Raw genomic sequence first — 11302 nt, 5'->3', positions numbered from 1 at the left:
TCTAATTACCTGCAACAAATCAGTAGCATACATGACATCAAAGGGATGCAAACTAGATAATTTAGTAGTCTTCTACAGCACAGAACAGTAGGCATTCTAACTTGCAGCAGAAAATCAGTAGCTAGATGACCACCAACAACACAAATCAGCTCAAACACTCGGTCCTCGACGTGGCGTACAACAAGTAATCAGCCATGGAACCGAGGCCAAACTCTAGCATCACAAAAAGCAGAGGGGAACAAAGGGGTGGAGGGGCTCACCATGGGGGTGCTATTGCTGCTCATCCATGGTTGGTCGTCCTACATCCATCCGGCGACAACTGCTCATTCATGGCAGGAAACCACATCACATCTCAGTCAAAGGAATGGAGGGTAAGGGAAGAAGAAGAAACTGAAGGTAAGAAGACCTGGATGGCGTCGGAGCAGTGGTGGAGGGGCGTCCTCCATGGGCGCCGCCTCTGCGTCCACCACCGGGAACATCTCGTTCAGGTCCTTGGCCCGCAGCGCCTGCATGCACCAGATTAGATCACAACGCGGTGTCAAAGCTAGAGATCGATGCAACTTCAGTTCAAAACTGGATATCAAAGAATAATGTATAGAAGAACTTGCCATTTAGTTCTGCATGATCATCACGGTCTACAATAACAATACAGCAGGGCCTTCTGGTTCTGTAGCTAATCAGCGCCAAGAGTAGATCTCTGAGGTAATTGCAGTGCCTTGCAATGCCCCTAAATGCAACAAAGAAGGGCTTGTTATAGTATTTTTACATTCATTCAGGACAGCAGCTTTTCTTTTTCTTGCAAAAGGACATCAGTTAACAAGTATTTACTCCCAAGAGAAGGTTTGAAAAACCCAACATGTCTAGGAAACAACTATTCAGTAAAGTGCAGTGGCTGGATAAATCTGTCATGCACATCATTTAAGCGAAAAGTGTTCCAACTAGTATGGAACCACATATTTGTTATCTGTGTATCTACACACCTTTTGGTGTCCTTGCATTTTTTCTTCATTTGACTAAACAGGACGGGCTGAATGTTCAGAAAAGATGCAAGTGTATGTGGGCTCTTATTTTGTTTACACTCCATAAACAGAAAGAGGTTACTTGCAATATGTGATGCTGCAGAAATAGTTAACACTCCACACTTCAGAACAAGGCATGCGCCGATTAACCAACTAGCTTTCCTCGATCACTCGAAAGGAAAGATAGAAATGACCGCACACTTTAGATCCACCAAAACCAGCAGCAAGCCATGATCTACGGAAGACTCGCCGTTGGTCCATATCGAAGCAAGGAAGCTACCACGCCACACAATCTACCAACAAGAAATCGAGCCTAATGCTTGAAACCCGCACAGATCAACAGAACAACACATGCACAAGCATAACAGCACCAGTGTCATCTGTATGCAAGATGTGTCTCGGATATCAGCACAGGCACAAGCACAACAGCACCAGCGTCATCTGTATCACCCTTGCGGTAACAGCACAAGCACAAACACAACAAGGGTGGAAGAAGCTTACCCCCTAGCGTTCGGACAGGCGCGGCGGCAGCTCGCGCTTGGTGACGACGTGGCCCTTGTTGATGCCCACGAAGAGGCCCAACTTGGGCTGCGACGGAGCCATGGGCGAACCTTTCCCCTGCACAACCAGTAGAAGCCACAACCCACGTTAGCGATGGGGAGAAGCGAGGCGGGGAACGGAGGAGGAGATGGTTTGGATCTGCGGTGGCCGTGGGTGAGCTTACCTTTACCTGGGAGAAGTGAGCCGACGCCAACAGCGAGGACGAGGACGAGGCCGACGCGTCCCCCTCGGGGGCCGTCTCCGGCTGCATCTGCTCATACCGGTGCCCGTGGCGCTCCGTTGGCAGGCGCTCCATGTTCATGGAAGCTTCGCGAAGGTAGGGTTTGGGGAAAGGGCGGCAAGGATTGGTGCAGGGAGGGGAGGAGTCGAGCGAGCGAGAGCCGCGGGGTTGAGTGAGGCGAGGTGGGAAGGCGGAGGAGCGTCTGGATTCAGCCGCCGTTGAGTGAGGCGTGGTGGATCTCTGGCCAGCAGGGGGACTGGAGAGGAATCAGGGGAGGGAGAGGAATTGAGTGGATCTCCGGCCAGTGAGGGGAGGGGAGGGAGGTGGAGGCCATAGTTGTGGTCACCGGCGGTGTGTAAGGGAGGATGGCCAGCGCTGGGGGCGATGAGGAGGTCATCGGCGGTGGGGATGGGGGAGAGAGGGAGGTCGGGCAGAGGGGAGAGGGGGATCTGGGAGGAGGTGGAGGCGGCGAGGAGCTGAGGGAGGAGAGGTGGACGGGTGCGGGTTAGGGTTTGGGCTGCGGATGGATGGCTGGATGGAGAGCTGGAGAGTTGGACGAATGGATGGGCGGCCATGTCATCGATCCGTGCGACAACTAACCAACCAATAAGAATAGAGCACATATAATTGTGTTTTTTCTTTTGTTTTTCTTCTACTTTTACACATGACAAAAAATCAAAAAAACAGTCTCACACTGTGCACAAGGTTGTATCTTGAATGACAAACAATGTTGACTAAGAAATTTTTCATTTTCTTTGCACGAATAATTCATTTTCCATTTTTCGAGCGCCCAAAATGAGCTTTTTTGTGAAGGACCTACCAGATAATTGTTGCAAAATTGTACCAAATCAATTTTCTAAAATACTAGGCCATATTTAATGCACAATTGACCAAATGGTTGGGTGTAAAAAGTTTTGACCCACCTCTCGTGAAAAAAGACAAATTTCTACCGATTCAGGTGGAAGCGGGTCAAATTTGAACTGCAGCTGCCTCATAGTTAGCTTTTTATTTTTTCCAAAAATTATTTGTAGGTACAAAAGTATCTATTTAATCATAGAAACACCAAAAATTTTCCAAGATTCAACCACTAGCTAGGAATGGTCAAGCCCGCCGTTTTGACCACATTTTGAAACGGGCATAAAAATTCAAAAAAATCAAAAAATTGGAAAACCTTCGCATTGTGTCAATATATGTGACCAAGTTTTCAGGAAAAATAATAAACTTGTAATACGGCAATTATTTTTAAAAAGTATTCACAGAAATGACCTATCATGCATGAAGATTCATGGCTTTGAAGCCAAATGATCAATCTTATGGTCACACTCATGGCATAGTTTGTTCAAATGATCTCATATTGTGCACAAGGGTGCATCTTGGAATTCCAAACAATGTTGCCTAAGGGACTTTTCATTTTCTTTGCACGGAAAATTCATTTTCCATTGTTTGAGTGCCCGAAATGAGGTTTTTTGTGAAGGAACTACCATATATTTGTTGAAAAATTGTACCAAATCATTTTTCTAAAATAGTAGGACATATTTAATGCACAATTGACCAAATGGTTGGGTATCAAAAGTTTGTACTTTATTTTTTCCAAAAATCATTTTTAGGTACACAAGTATCTATTTAATAAGAGAAACATCAAAAAAATTCAAGATTCAACCACTAGCTAGGAACGGTCATGCCTGCCGTTTTGACCGCATTTTGAAACGGGCATGAAAAATTCAAAAAATAATAAAAAATGGAAAGCCTTCGCATTGTGTCATTATATGTGACCAAGTTTCTAGGAAAAGTAATAAACTTATAATACGGAAATTATTTTTAAAAAGTGTTCTCAGAAATGAGCTGTCATGCGTGAAGATTCATGGCTTTCAAGCCAAATGATCAATCTTATGGCCACATTCATGGCATAGTTTGTTCAAATGATCTCATATTGTGCAAAAGGGTGCATCTTGGAATGACAAACAATGTTGCCTAAGGAAGTTTTCATTTTCTGTGCACGGAAAATTCATTTTCCATTTTCCGAGTGCCCCAAATGAGGTTTTTTTGTGAAGGACCTACCAAATAATTCTTGCACAATTGGACCAAATCATTTTTCTATAATACTAGGCCATATTTAATGCACAATTGACCAAATGGTTGGGTGTAAAAAGTTTTGATCCACCTCTGGTGAAAAAGACAAATTTCTGCCGATTCAGCTGGAAGCGGGTCAAATTTGAACTGCAGCTGCCTCATAGTGTGCTCTTTCTTTTTTTACAAAAATCATTTCTAGGTACATAAGTATATATTTAATTAGATAAGCATCAAAAGTTTTCCAAGATTCAACCACTAGCTAGGAACGGTCAAGCCTGCTGTTTTGACCGCATTTTGAAACGGGCATAAAAAATTCCAAAAAAATAAGAAAATTGGGAAACCTTTGCATTGTGTCATCATATGTGGCCAAGTTCCCAGGAAAAATAACAAAATTGTAATACGACAATTATTATAAAAAAGTGTTCTCAGAAACGAGCTATCACGTGTGGAGATCAATGGCTTTCAAGCCAAATGATCAATCTTATGGCCACATTCATGGCATAGTTTGTTCTAATGATATCATATTGTACACAAGGGTGCATATTGGAATGGCAAACAATGTTGCCTAAGGAAGTTTTCATTTTCTTTGGACGAAAAAACCATTTTCCATTTTTTAATGCCCGAAAGGAGGTTTTTTGTGAAGGACCTTCGAAATAATTGTTGCAAAATTGGACCAAATCATTTTTATAAAATACTAGGCCATATTTAATGCACAATTGACAAAATGGTTGGGTGTAAAAAATTTTGATCCACCTCTCGTGAAAAAGACAAATTTCCGCCGATTCAGTTGGAAGCGGGTCAAATTTGAACTGCAGCTGCCTCATAGTTTGCTATTTTTTTTCCAAAAATCATTTCTAGTTACATAAGGACCTATTTAATCATAAATACATGGTTTGGTGGCGATACGTCGAGGTTTGGGCGGTGGCCGGGGGCCCCAACTCTAGAGCGCGTAAACTCGCATGCCCGCCGCGTGGTCACCGCGTGACCGTGGTGTTGCCTTGTTTTCTGGGCGGCCTAGGCATGTCTAGTGGGTTGGGCACTCCCCAGGTTGGTGCTAGGAAGAAAAGTACAACATAAGATTCTCACGAGGAGACCGATCGATGCTCAAACATGAATTAACAGCCAAGTGTTTGATTAGCGGTACGGGAAATGTACATGGCTAATGGGCGTGAGTTTTGGCTGAGGATGATCAATTACTAAGAAGACCGTCTTCACAAATTTTCAGCTCAAAAGGAGGAGCCTAGGTGATACTTTCTTTGCAAACTACCACACTGGACATAACTACGAATGTTGAAGCTCGGCTCAAAATAATGAATGGATTGAGTTGGCATTAGGTGGAGGATGGTTATTTGGGCATAGGAAACCACTGTAGAAAATGGATACTATTTGGACATGCCAAAGTGGTACTTCCTTCACAAACTGTTGTTCTGAACATAATAGGAAAATGAATATTTTTGAATTATTTTAGAACTAGGCAAGGAAGGATTTTACATATTTGACGAAGATATGACCCAAAGAATTTATGAGATTTTTTTGGGAATTTTGGGAATGACAGAAATATAGGTTGCTTCACAACCTATGGCAAAAACTGCCACATGGACATGACACATAGGCAAAACTGATGAGGTGGTGCCTAGTCATAGCAACCCACCACAATTTACAAGGTTATGGCCATCTATATTGGTCATGATCAGCTAGAAATAAGGCAGCAGACTAGTGTTATCTGCTTTATGACCATTTCGTGTAAGGAAATTACGACCTTTCTGACCAAAATGGTCGTTATAGTTTAGGGTTTGGAGCCCCCCGAACAGCTTTTGACCAATTGGTCTGAAATGGTCATAGATCTATGACCAATTCTTCCAGGGTCACTGACAGAAGGTCACTAGTTGACATATTTCTTGTAGTGCGTCAACAGAGGTAGGACCCCATCCTGAGGTGGTGACATGCACTAGTGGAAAACAGGCCATTTGTCCTGGTTCTTAAGGGCCATTTGTCTCGGTTCCTGAACCAGGACTAAAGGGTTGTTACTAAAGCCCTAGGCCTTTAGTCCTGGTTCTTACATGAACCGGGACAGATGGGCCTCCACGTGGTCGGTGTGGCGAGCCCAAGCAGGAGGCCCTTTGGTCCCGGTTGGTAGCACCAACCGAAACCAATAGGCATCCACGCGTCAGCTGTTCAGGGGCTAGGGTTTTGTTTTTTCTGAAGGGGGGGGGGATTTGGGGGTTTTGTATGGTTAATTAAGGTGTTTCATATATTGTGTTAGGTAGCTAATTAATTAATAGAGAGAAGTGTCCTCTCTTATCTCCGTGCTTGGTCGACGTTGCGTACTATACGTATAGAGAGCACTCGACACGCTAGCTAGTAAGCAAAAATGAAGGAAACAGAAGATCGTCATGAACATATGCATACAGAGAGAAGTGATATCAACCTCTCCTTCTCCGAGAGATTGGTCGAACAACAAGTTTTCGTATATCTATCCGACGCTACTGGCTACATATATACAATATAAGATCTCTTACAATATAATCCCCTAATTATATATGAACACAGGGTCCACATGGTATTCTCCGTCTTTATTGATCACGTGGTCAAGAAAGAATGCCGTCAATTCCTCTTGAATTCCTCGCATGCGATCTGGTGCTAGGAGTTCATCCCGCATCTGAAACATCTAATTTGAAGAAGGGGGCCAATACATATATATGAATGAATGAAACTCAACACAAAAGATTGTAATAAAGTAAAATTCTGAATATTATTGCTTATGCACTTCATATTGTTTTTTAGTGTAGCCCTGCTCACATGTCGTGTGGCGGATGGACTCGCAAACATAGTATCCACAGTAATTATTCCCGGCTTCCTGCCACAACCACTTTACAAGAAATAGAGGTCAATCAAACTGATAAGCAAGAATGCTAAATGGTATTGATGAAACTAGCACTTGAATCACTAGGAGATGCGCGGAACATGCTAGTAGTACTTACTTTTGGGTGTTTAAATTCTAGCTTCTTCGGCAGTCCTGGAGCTTTTGAAGTGAATTTTTTCCAAACCCTGCCAGACAAAGAAAACAATTACTTGATATCAGGAAGTGAACAAAGTTTCCGATATGGCGCGATAATGATCGATTTAACTTACTTCTCAAGAATTTGAGTCATGTCCGCATACTCCTTGGGATCTTTTCGTCTTGAGTCTAAGACGGTTACTAGTCTCTGCTCAAGCTAAATCTCTAGGAGAATATAGTGGAACCGGCGCACGCATGCATAACTCATCAATTACATTACTATAACCTCGACTAATAAGGGAAACCGAATATGCACAAGAAAGTAACACTCACTTGAAGTTGTAAGGAAAGAGTATTATAGATTTGTTTTCATTTAATACCAACGATCGTAGCAAGTTAACCTTGGTATCTTTTTTCTGAAATTCAACCGAATATGCATCTATGATATTTGGGTTAATGAACCCAATATCATCGATTTGTCTTTTCTTCAATTCGGTGATCTTCAATCTGCATAATATAGTGAGGATAATTATAAATACATGCAATGAAAGAGCTGGCCTATATATAGAGACTTAATGACAAAAATAGTACTTACAGACAGTAGCAAGTGACCGTTAATTTATTGAGGGCCTTCTGATTGAAAAACTGGAAGAACTCCTCAAATGGAACATTCAACAGATCAGTTCCAACGAGGTCATTCTCCTCTTTAACTCTCAGCATCAAAGTATTCGTCCCCCAGACTCTCTGCGGATTTTCATGTACCAATCATGGAATCTTCGCATCTGTGTTCGTCCACCTCCAAGAATTCATAATGTACATCGTCGGGCAGGTAATCTTCAAGATTGTTATAACCGGGCACCATCCTCGAATCATTAGTGACGATATCGCTAGACACCTTGAGCGGGGGGAACGATTTGTTCGCTTGTTCGCCGAGCTAGGCAAATTTTCCCAGCTCGTCGTTCCGCTAACCTTTGATCACTGACAGTACTTCCCGACTGCTCCGCTTCGATAAATGACCTTTGAATAATGCACTCATAGTTGCCATTTGGCGGAGACTTTGGGGGTTTCTTCAGGGCCTCCATAGTGCGCTTCGCTTTCACCGGATCTATCTTCTCCTCCGGAGATGGATGTTTCTTTGCTTTCACCCCTTCAAAGAAGTTCCTCACTTCATCTCGCATGATATTCTCGTTTTCCTCCGGGGTCCTCTCGTATGGTAACTTCTCTGGAGTCTTCGGAGAAGGACCGAATCTGTATTGCCTCCTGCCTCTGGCTGTACTGCTAGATGCCGGAGCAGACGGAGTGGCTGCGGCTGTCTTCTTTCCTTGCTTACGAGGCGGAGGAGGAGGACTATGACGCGCCGGAGCAGCCGGAGCGGCAGCGGGTCTCTTCCGCCCTTGCTGACGAGGCGGAGAAGGAGTAGGCTGGCTGCTCGGGCACGCCGGCGCAGGCGGAGAAGGAGGCGGACTGCCGCCACGCGCCGGAGAAGGAGGCTGAGTGCCCTGATCACTCGCCGGAGGAGGAGGCGGATGAGGAGGCGGAGTACCCTGACTCGCCGGAGGAGGAGGAGGCGAAGGCATCCAGTTCGGAAGGTTGATGAGCTCCTTCCGCCATAGGCATGGAGTCAACAGACAAGAACCCAGCCGAGTCTCCCCTTCACCCGTAGGGTGGTCAATCTCGAGGTCCTCAAATCCATCCGTTATTTCATCCACCATCAGCCTAGCATATCCTTCTGGAATCGGCCGGCAGTGAAAAGTTGCGCCAGGTTCAGGAGGTGCAATAGAGCCAACAGCCGCCTCGACTTTCATTTTCATCCATTGTGTCATAAGGTGGAAATTTTGAGACTCCGTGATTAAGTCCACGGGGTAGCTAGCAGGAGCCGTGAAGATAGGCTCCAGCTGTTGCAGCTCGGTGGAAGCCACGCTGCTTCTCCAGTCTCCACTAAGATGGCAAGGTAGCTTCGGCGGGTCGCTTGTTTCGATCTGCTTCTCGTTGCTCTATCGCTTGTACCCTTGCGTGCAGCGCCTGAATTTGGATCTGCTCCACTTTCTTCCTCCTCTCCTAGCATTTGTAACCGCATGCGTCCGTAAAACCAGCCTTCCACGGAATGGAGCCTGGCGTGCCTCGTGTCCGTCCAGGGTGCTCAGGATTCCCGTGGGCCATTGTGAGCTCGTCGTTCTCTCTGTCTGGAACGAACGTCCCTTGCTGTGCTGCATCGATATAATGTCGAAGCTTCGTGACGGGCATTCACATTTGCGTGTTCGTCCAACGGCACTTCCCTGATACAGGGTCCAAGGTTCTGCCAACCCCGAAGAACCAAGTCTGGCAACAGTCTGGCCAGTTCAATGACTCTGGTTCGACCCCTTTATCAAGCAGGTCATTCTCAGCCTTGGCCCACAACGGCCGCGCTTTGAGGTAGCCACCTGACCCTGTGCGATGGTGAAGCTTCTTCTTCGCAGCATTTTTCTTGTTTGTCGCTGACATCTTCTTACTCTTGTCCGATGTCTTGTGGGCCACAAAGTTATCCCACTGATCTCTGAGTTTCTCATACCGACCGGTGAATTCTGGTGTCTCTTCTTTGTCGACAAACGATGTTTTCAGCTCATTCTTCCACCTCCTGAATAGTTCTGCCATCTTCTTAAGAGCATGAGACTTGATAAATTGCTCTATAACTGGCTTCTCCGGATCCTCCTCCGGCGGTAGGGTGAAATTTGACTTCAACGCGTGATACGTCTCCAACGTATCTATAATTTTTGATTGCTCCATGCTATATTATCTACTGTTTTGGACTGTATTGGGCTTTATTTTCCACTTTTATATTATTTTTGGGACTAACCTATTAACCGATAGGCCCAGCCCAGAATTGATGTTTTTTGCCTATTTCAGTATTTCAGAGAAACGGAATATCAAACGGAGTCCAAACAGAATAAAACCTTCGGGAACGTGATTTTCTCACTGAACGTGATCCAGGAGACTTGGACCCTGCTCCAAGGAGTCAAAGAGGCGGTCACGAGGGTGGGGGCGTGCCCACCCCCCTAGGGTGCGCGCCCCTGCCTCGTGGGCCCCTCGGTGCTCCACCGACGTATTCCTTCCTCCTATATATACCTATGTACCCCCAAACGCTCAGAACAGGAGCCAAAAACCTAATTCCACCACCGCAACTTTCTGTATCCACGAGATCCCATCTTGGGGCCTGTTCCGGAGCTCCGCCGGAGAGGGCCGTAATCACGGAGGGCTTCTACATCACCATAGCCTCTCCGATGAAGTGTGAGTAGTTTACCTCAGACCTTTGGGTCCATAGTTAGTAGCTAGATGGCTTCTTCTCTCTTTTTGGATCGCAATACAAAGTTCTCCCCCTCTCTTGTGGAGATCTATTCGATGTAATCTTCTTTTTGCGGTGTGTTTGTTGAGATCGATGAATTGTGGGTTTGTGATCAAGTCTATCTATGAATAATATTTGAATCTTCTCTGAATTCTTTTATGTATGATTGGTTATCTTTGCAAGTCTCTTCGAATTATCCGTTTGTTTTGGCCAACTAGATTGGTAGTTCTTGCCATGGGAGAAGTGCTTAGCTTTGGGTTCGATCTTGCGGTGTTATTTCCCAGTGACAAAAGGGGCAGCAAGGCACGTATTGCATCATTGCCATCGAGGATAACAAGATGGGGTTTACTTCATATTGCATGAATTTATCTCTCTACATCATGTCATCTTGCTTAAAGCGTTACTCTGTTTTTAACTTAATACTCTAGATGCATGCTGGATAGCGGTCGATGAGTGGAGTAATAGTAGTAGATGCAGAATCGTTTCGGTCTACTTGTCACGCACGTAATGCCTATATACATGATCATGCCTAGATATTCTCATAACTATGCTCAATTCTGTCAATTTCTCAACAGTAATTTGTTCACCCACCGTAGAATACTTATGCTCTTGAGAGAAGCCACTAGTGAAACCTATGGCCCCCGGGTCTATTCTCATCATATCAATCTCCATCACTTTAATCTTATTTTGCTTTTTTTCTTTGCCTTTTACTTTTTACTTTGCATCTCTATACCAAAAATACCAAAAATATTATATCTGTTGGATCTCACTCTCGTAAGTGACCGTGAAGGGATTGACAACCCCTAATCGCGTTGGTTGCGAGTAGCTATCGTTTTGTGCAGGTAAGAGGGACTTGAGTGTGGCCTCCTACTAGATTGATACCTTGGTTCTCAAAAACTGAGGGAATTACTTACGCTACTCTGCTGCATCATCGCTTCCTCTTCGGGGAAATCCAACGCAAGCTCAAGAGGTAGCAAGAAGAATTTCTGGCACCGTTGCCGGGGAGTCTACGCAAAAGTCAACATACCAAGTACCCATTGCAATCCCTATCTCTCGCATTACATTATTTGCCATTTGCCTCTCGTTTTTCTCTCCCCCACTTCACCCTTGTCGTT

Source organism: Triticum aestivum, chromosome 7A (genome assembly GCF_018294505.1).
Source record: "Triticum aestivum cultivar Chinese Spring chromosome 7A, IWGSC CS RefSeq v2.1, whole genome shotgun sequence".
In the NCBI taxonomy this organism is placed as follows: domain Eukaryota; kingdom Viridiplantae; phylum Streptophyta; class Magnoliopsida; order Poales; family Poaceae; genus Triticum; species Triticum aestivum.
Note: the sequence above shows the minus strand (reverse complement) of the source record.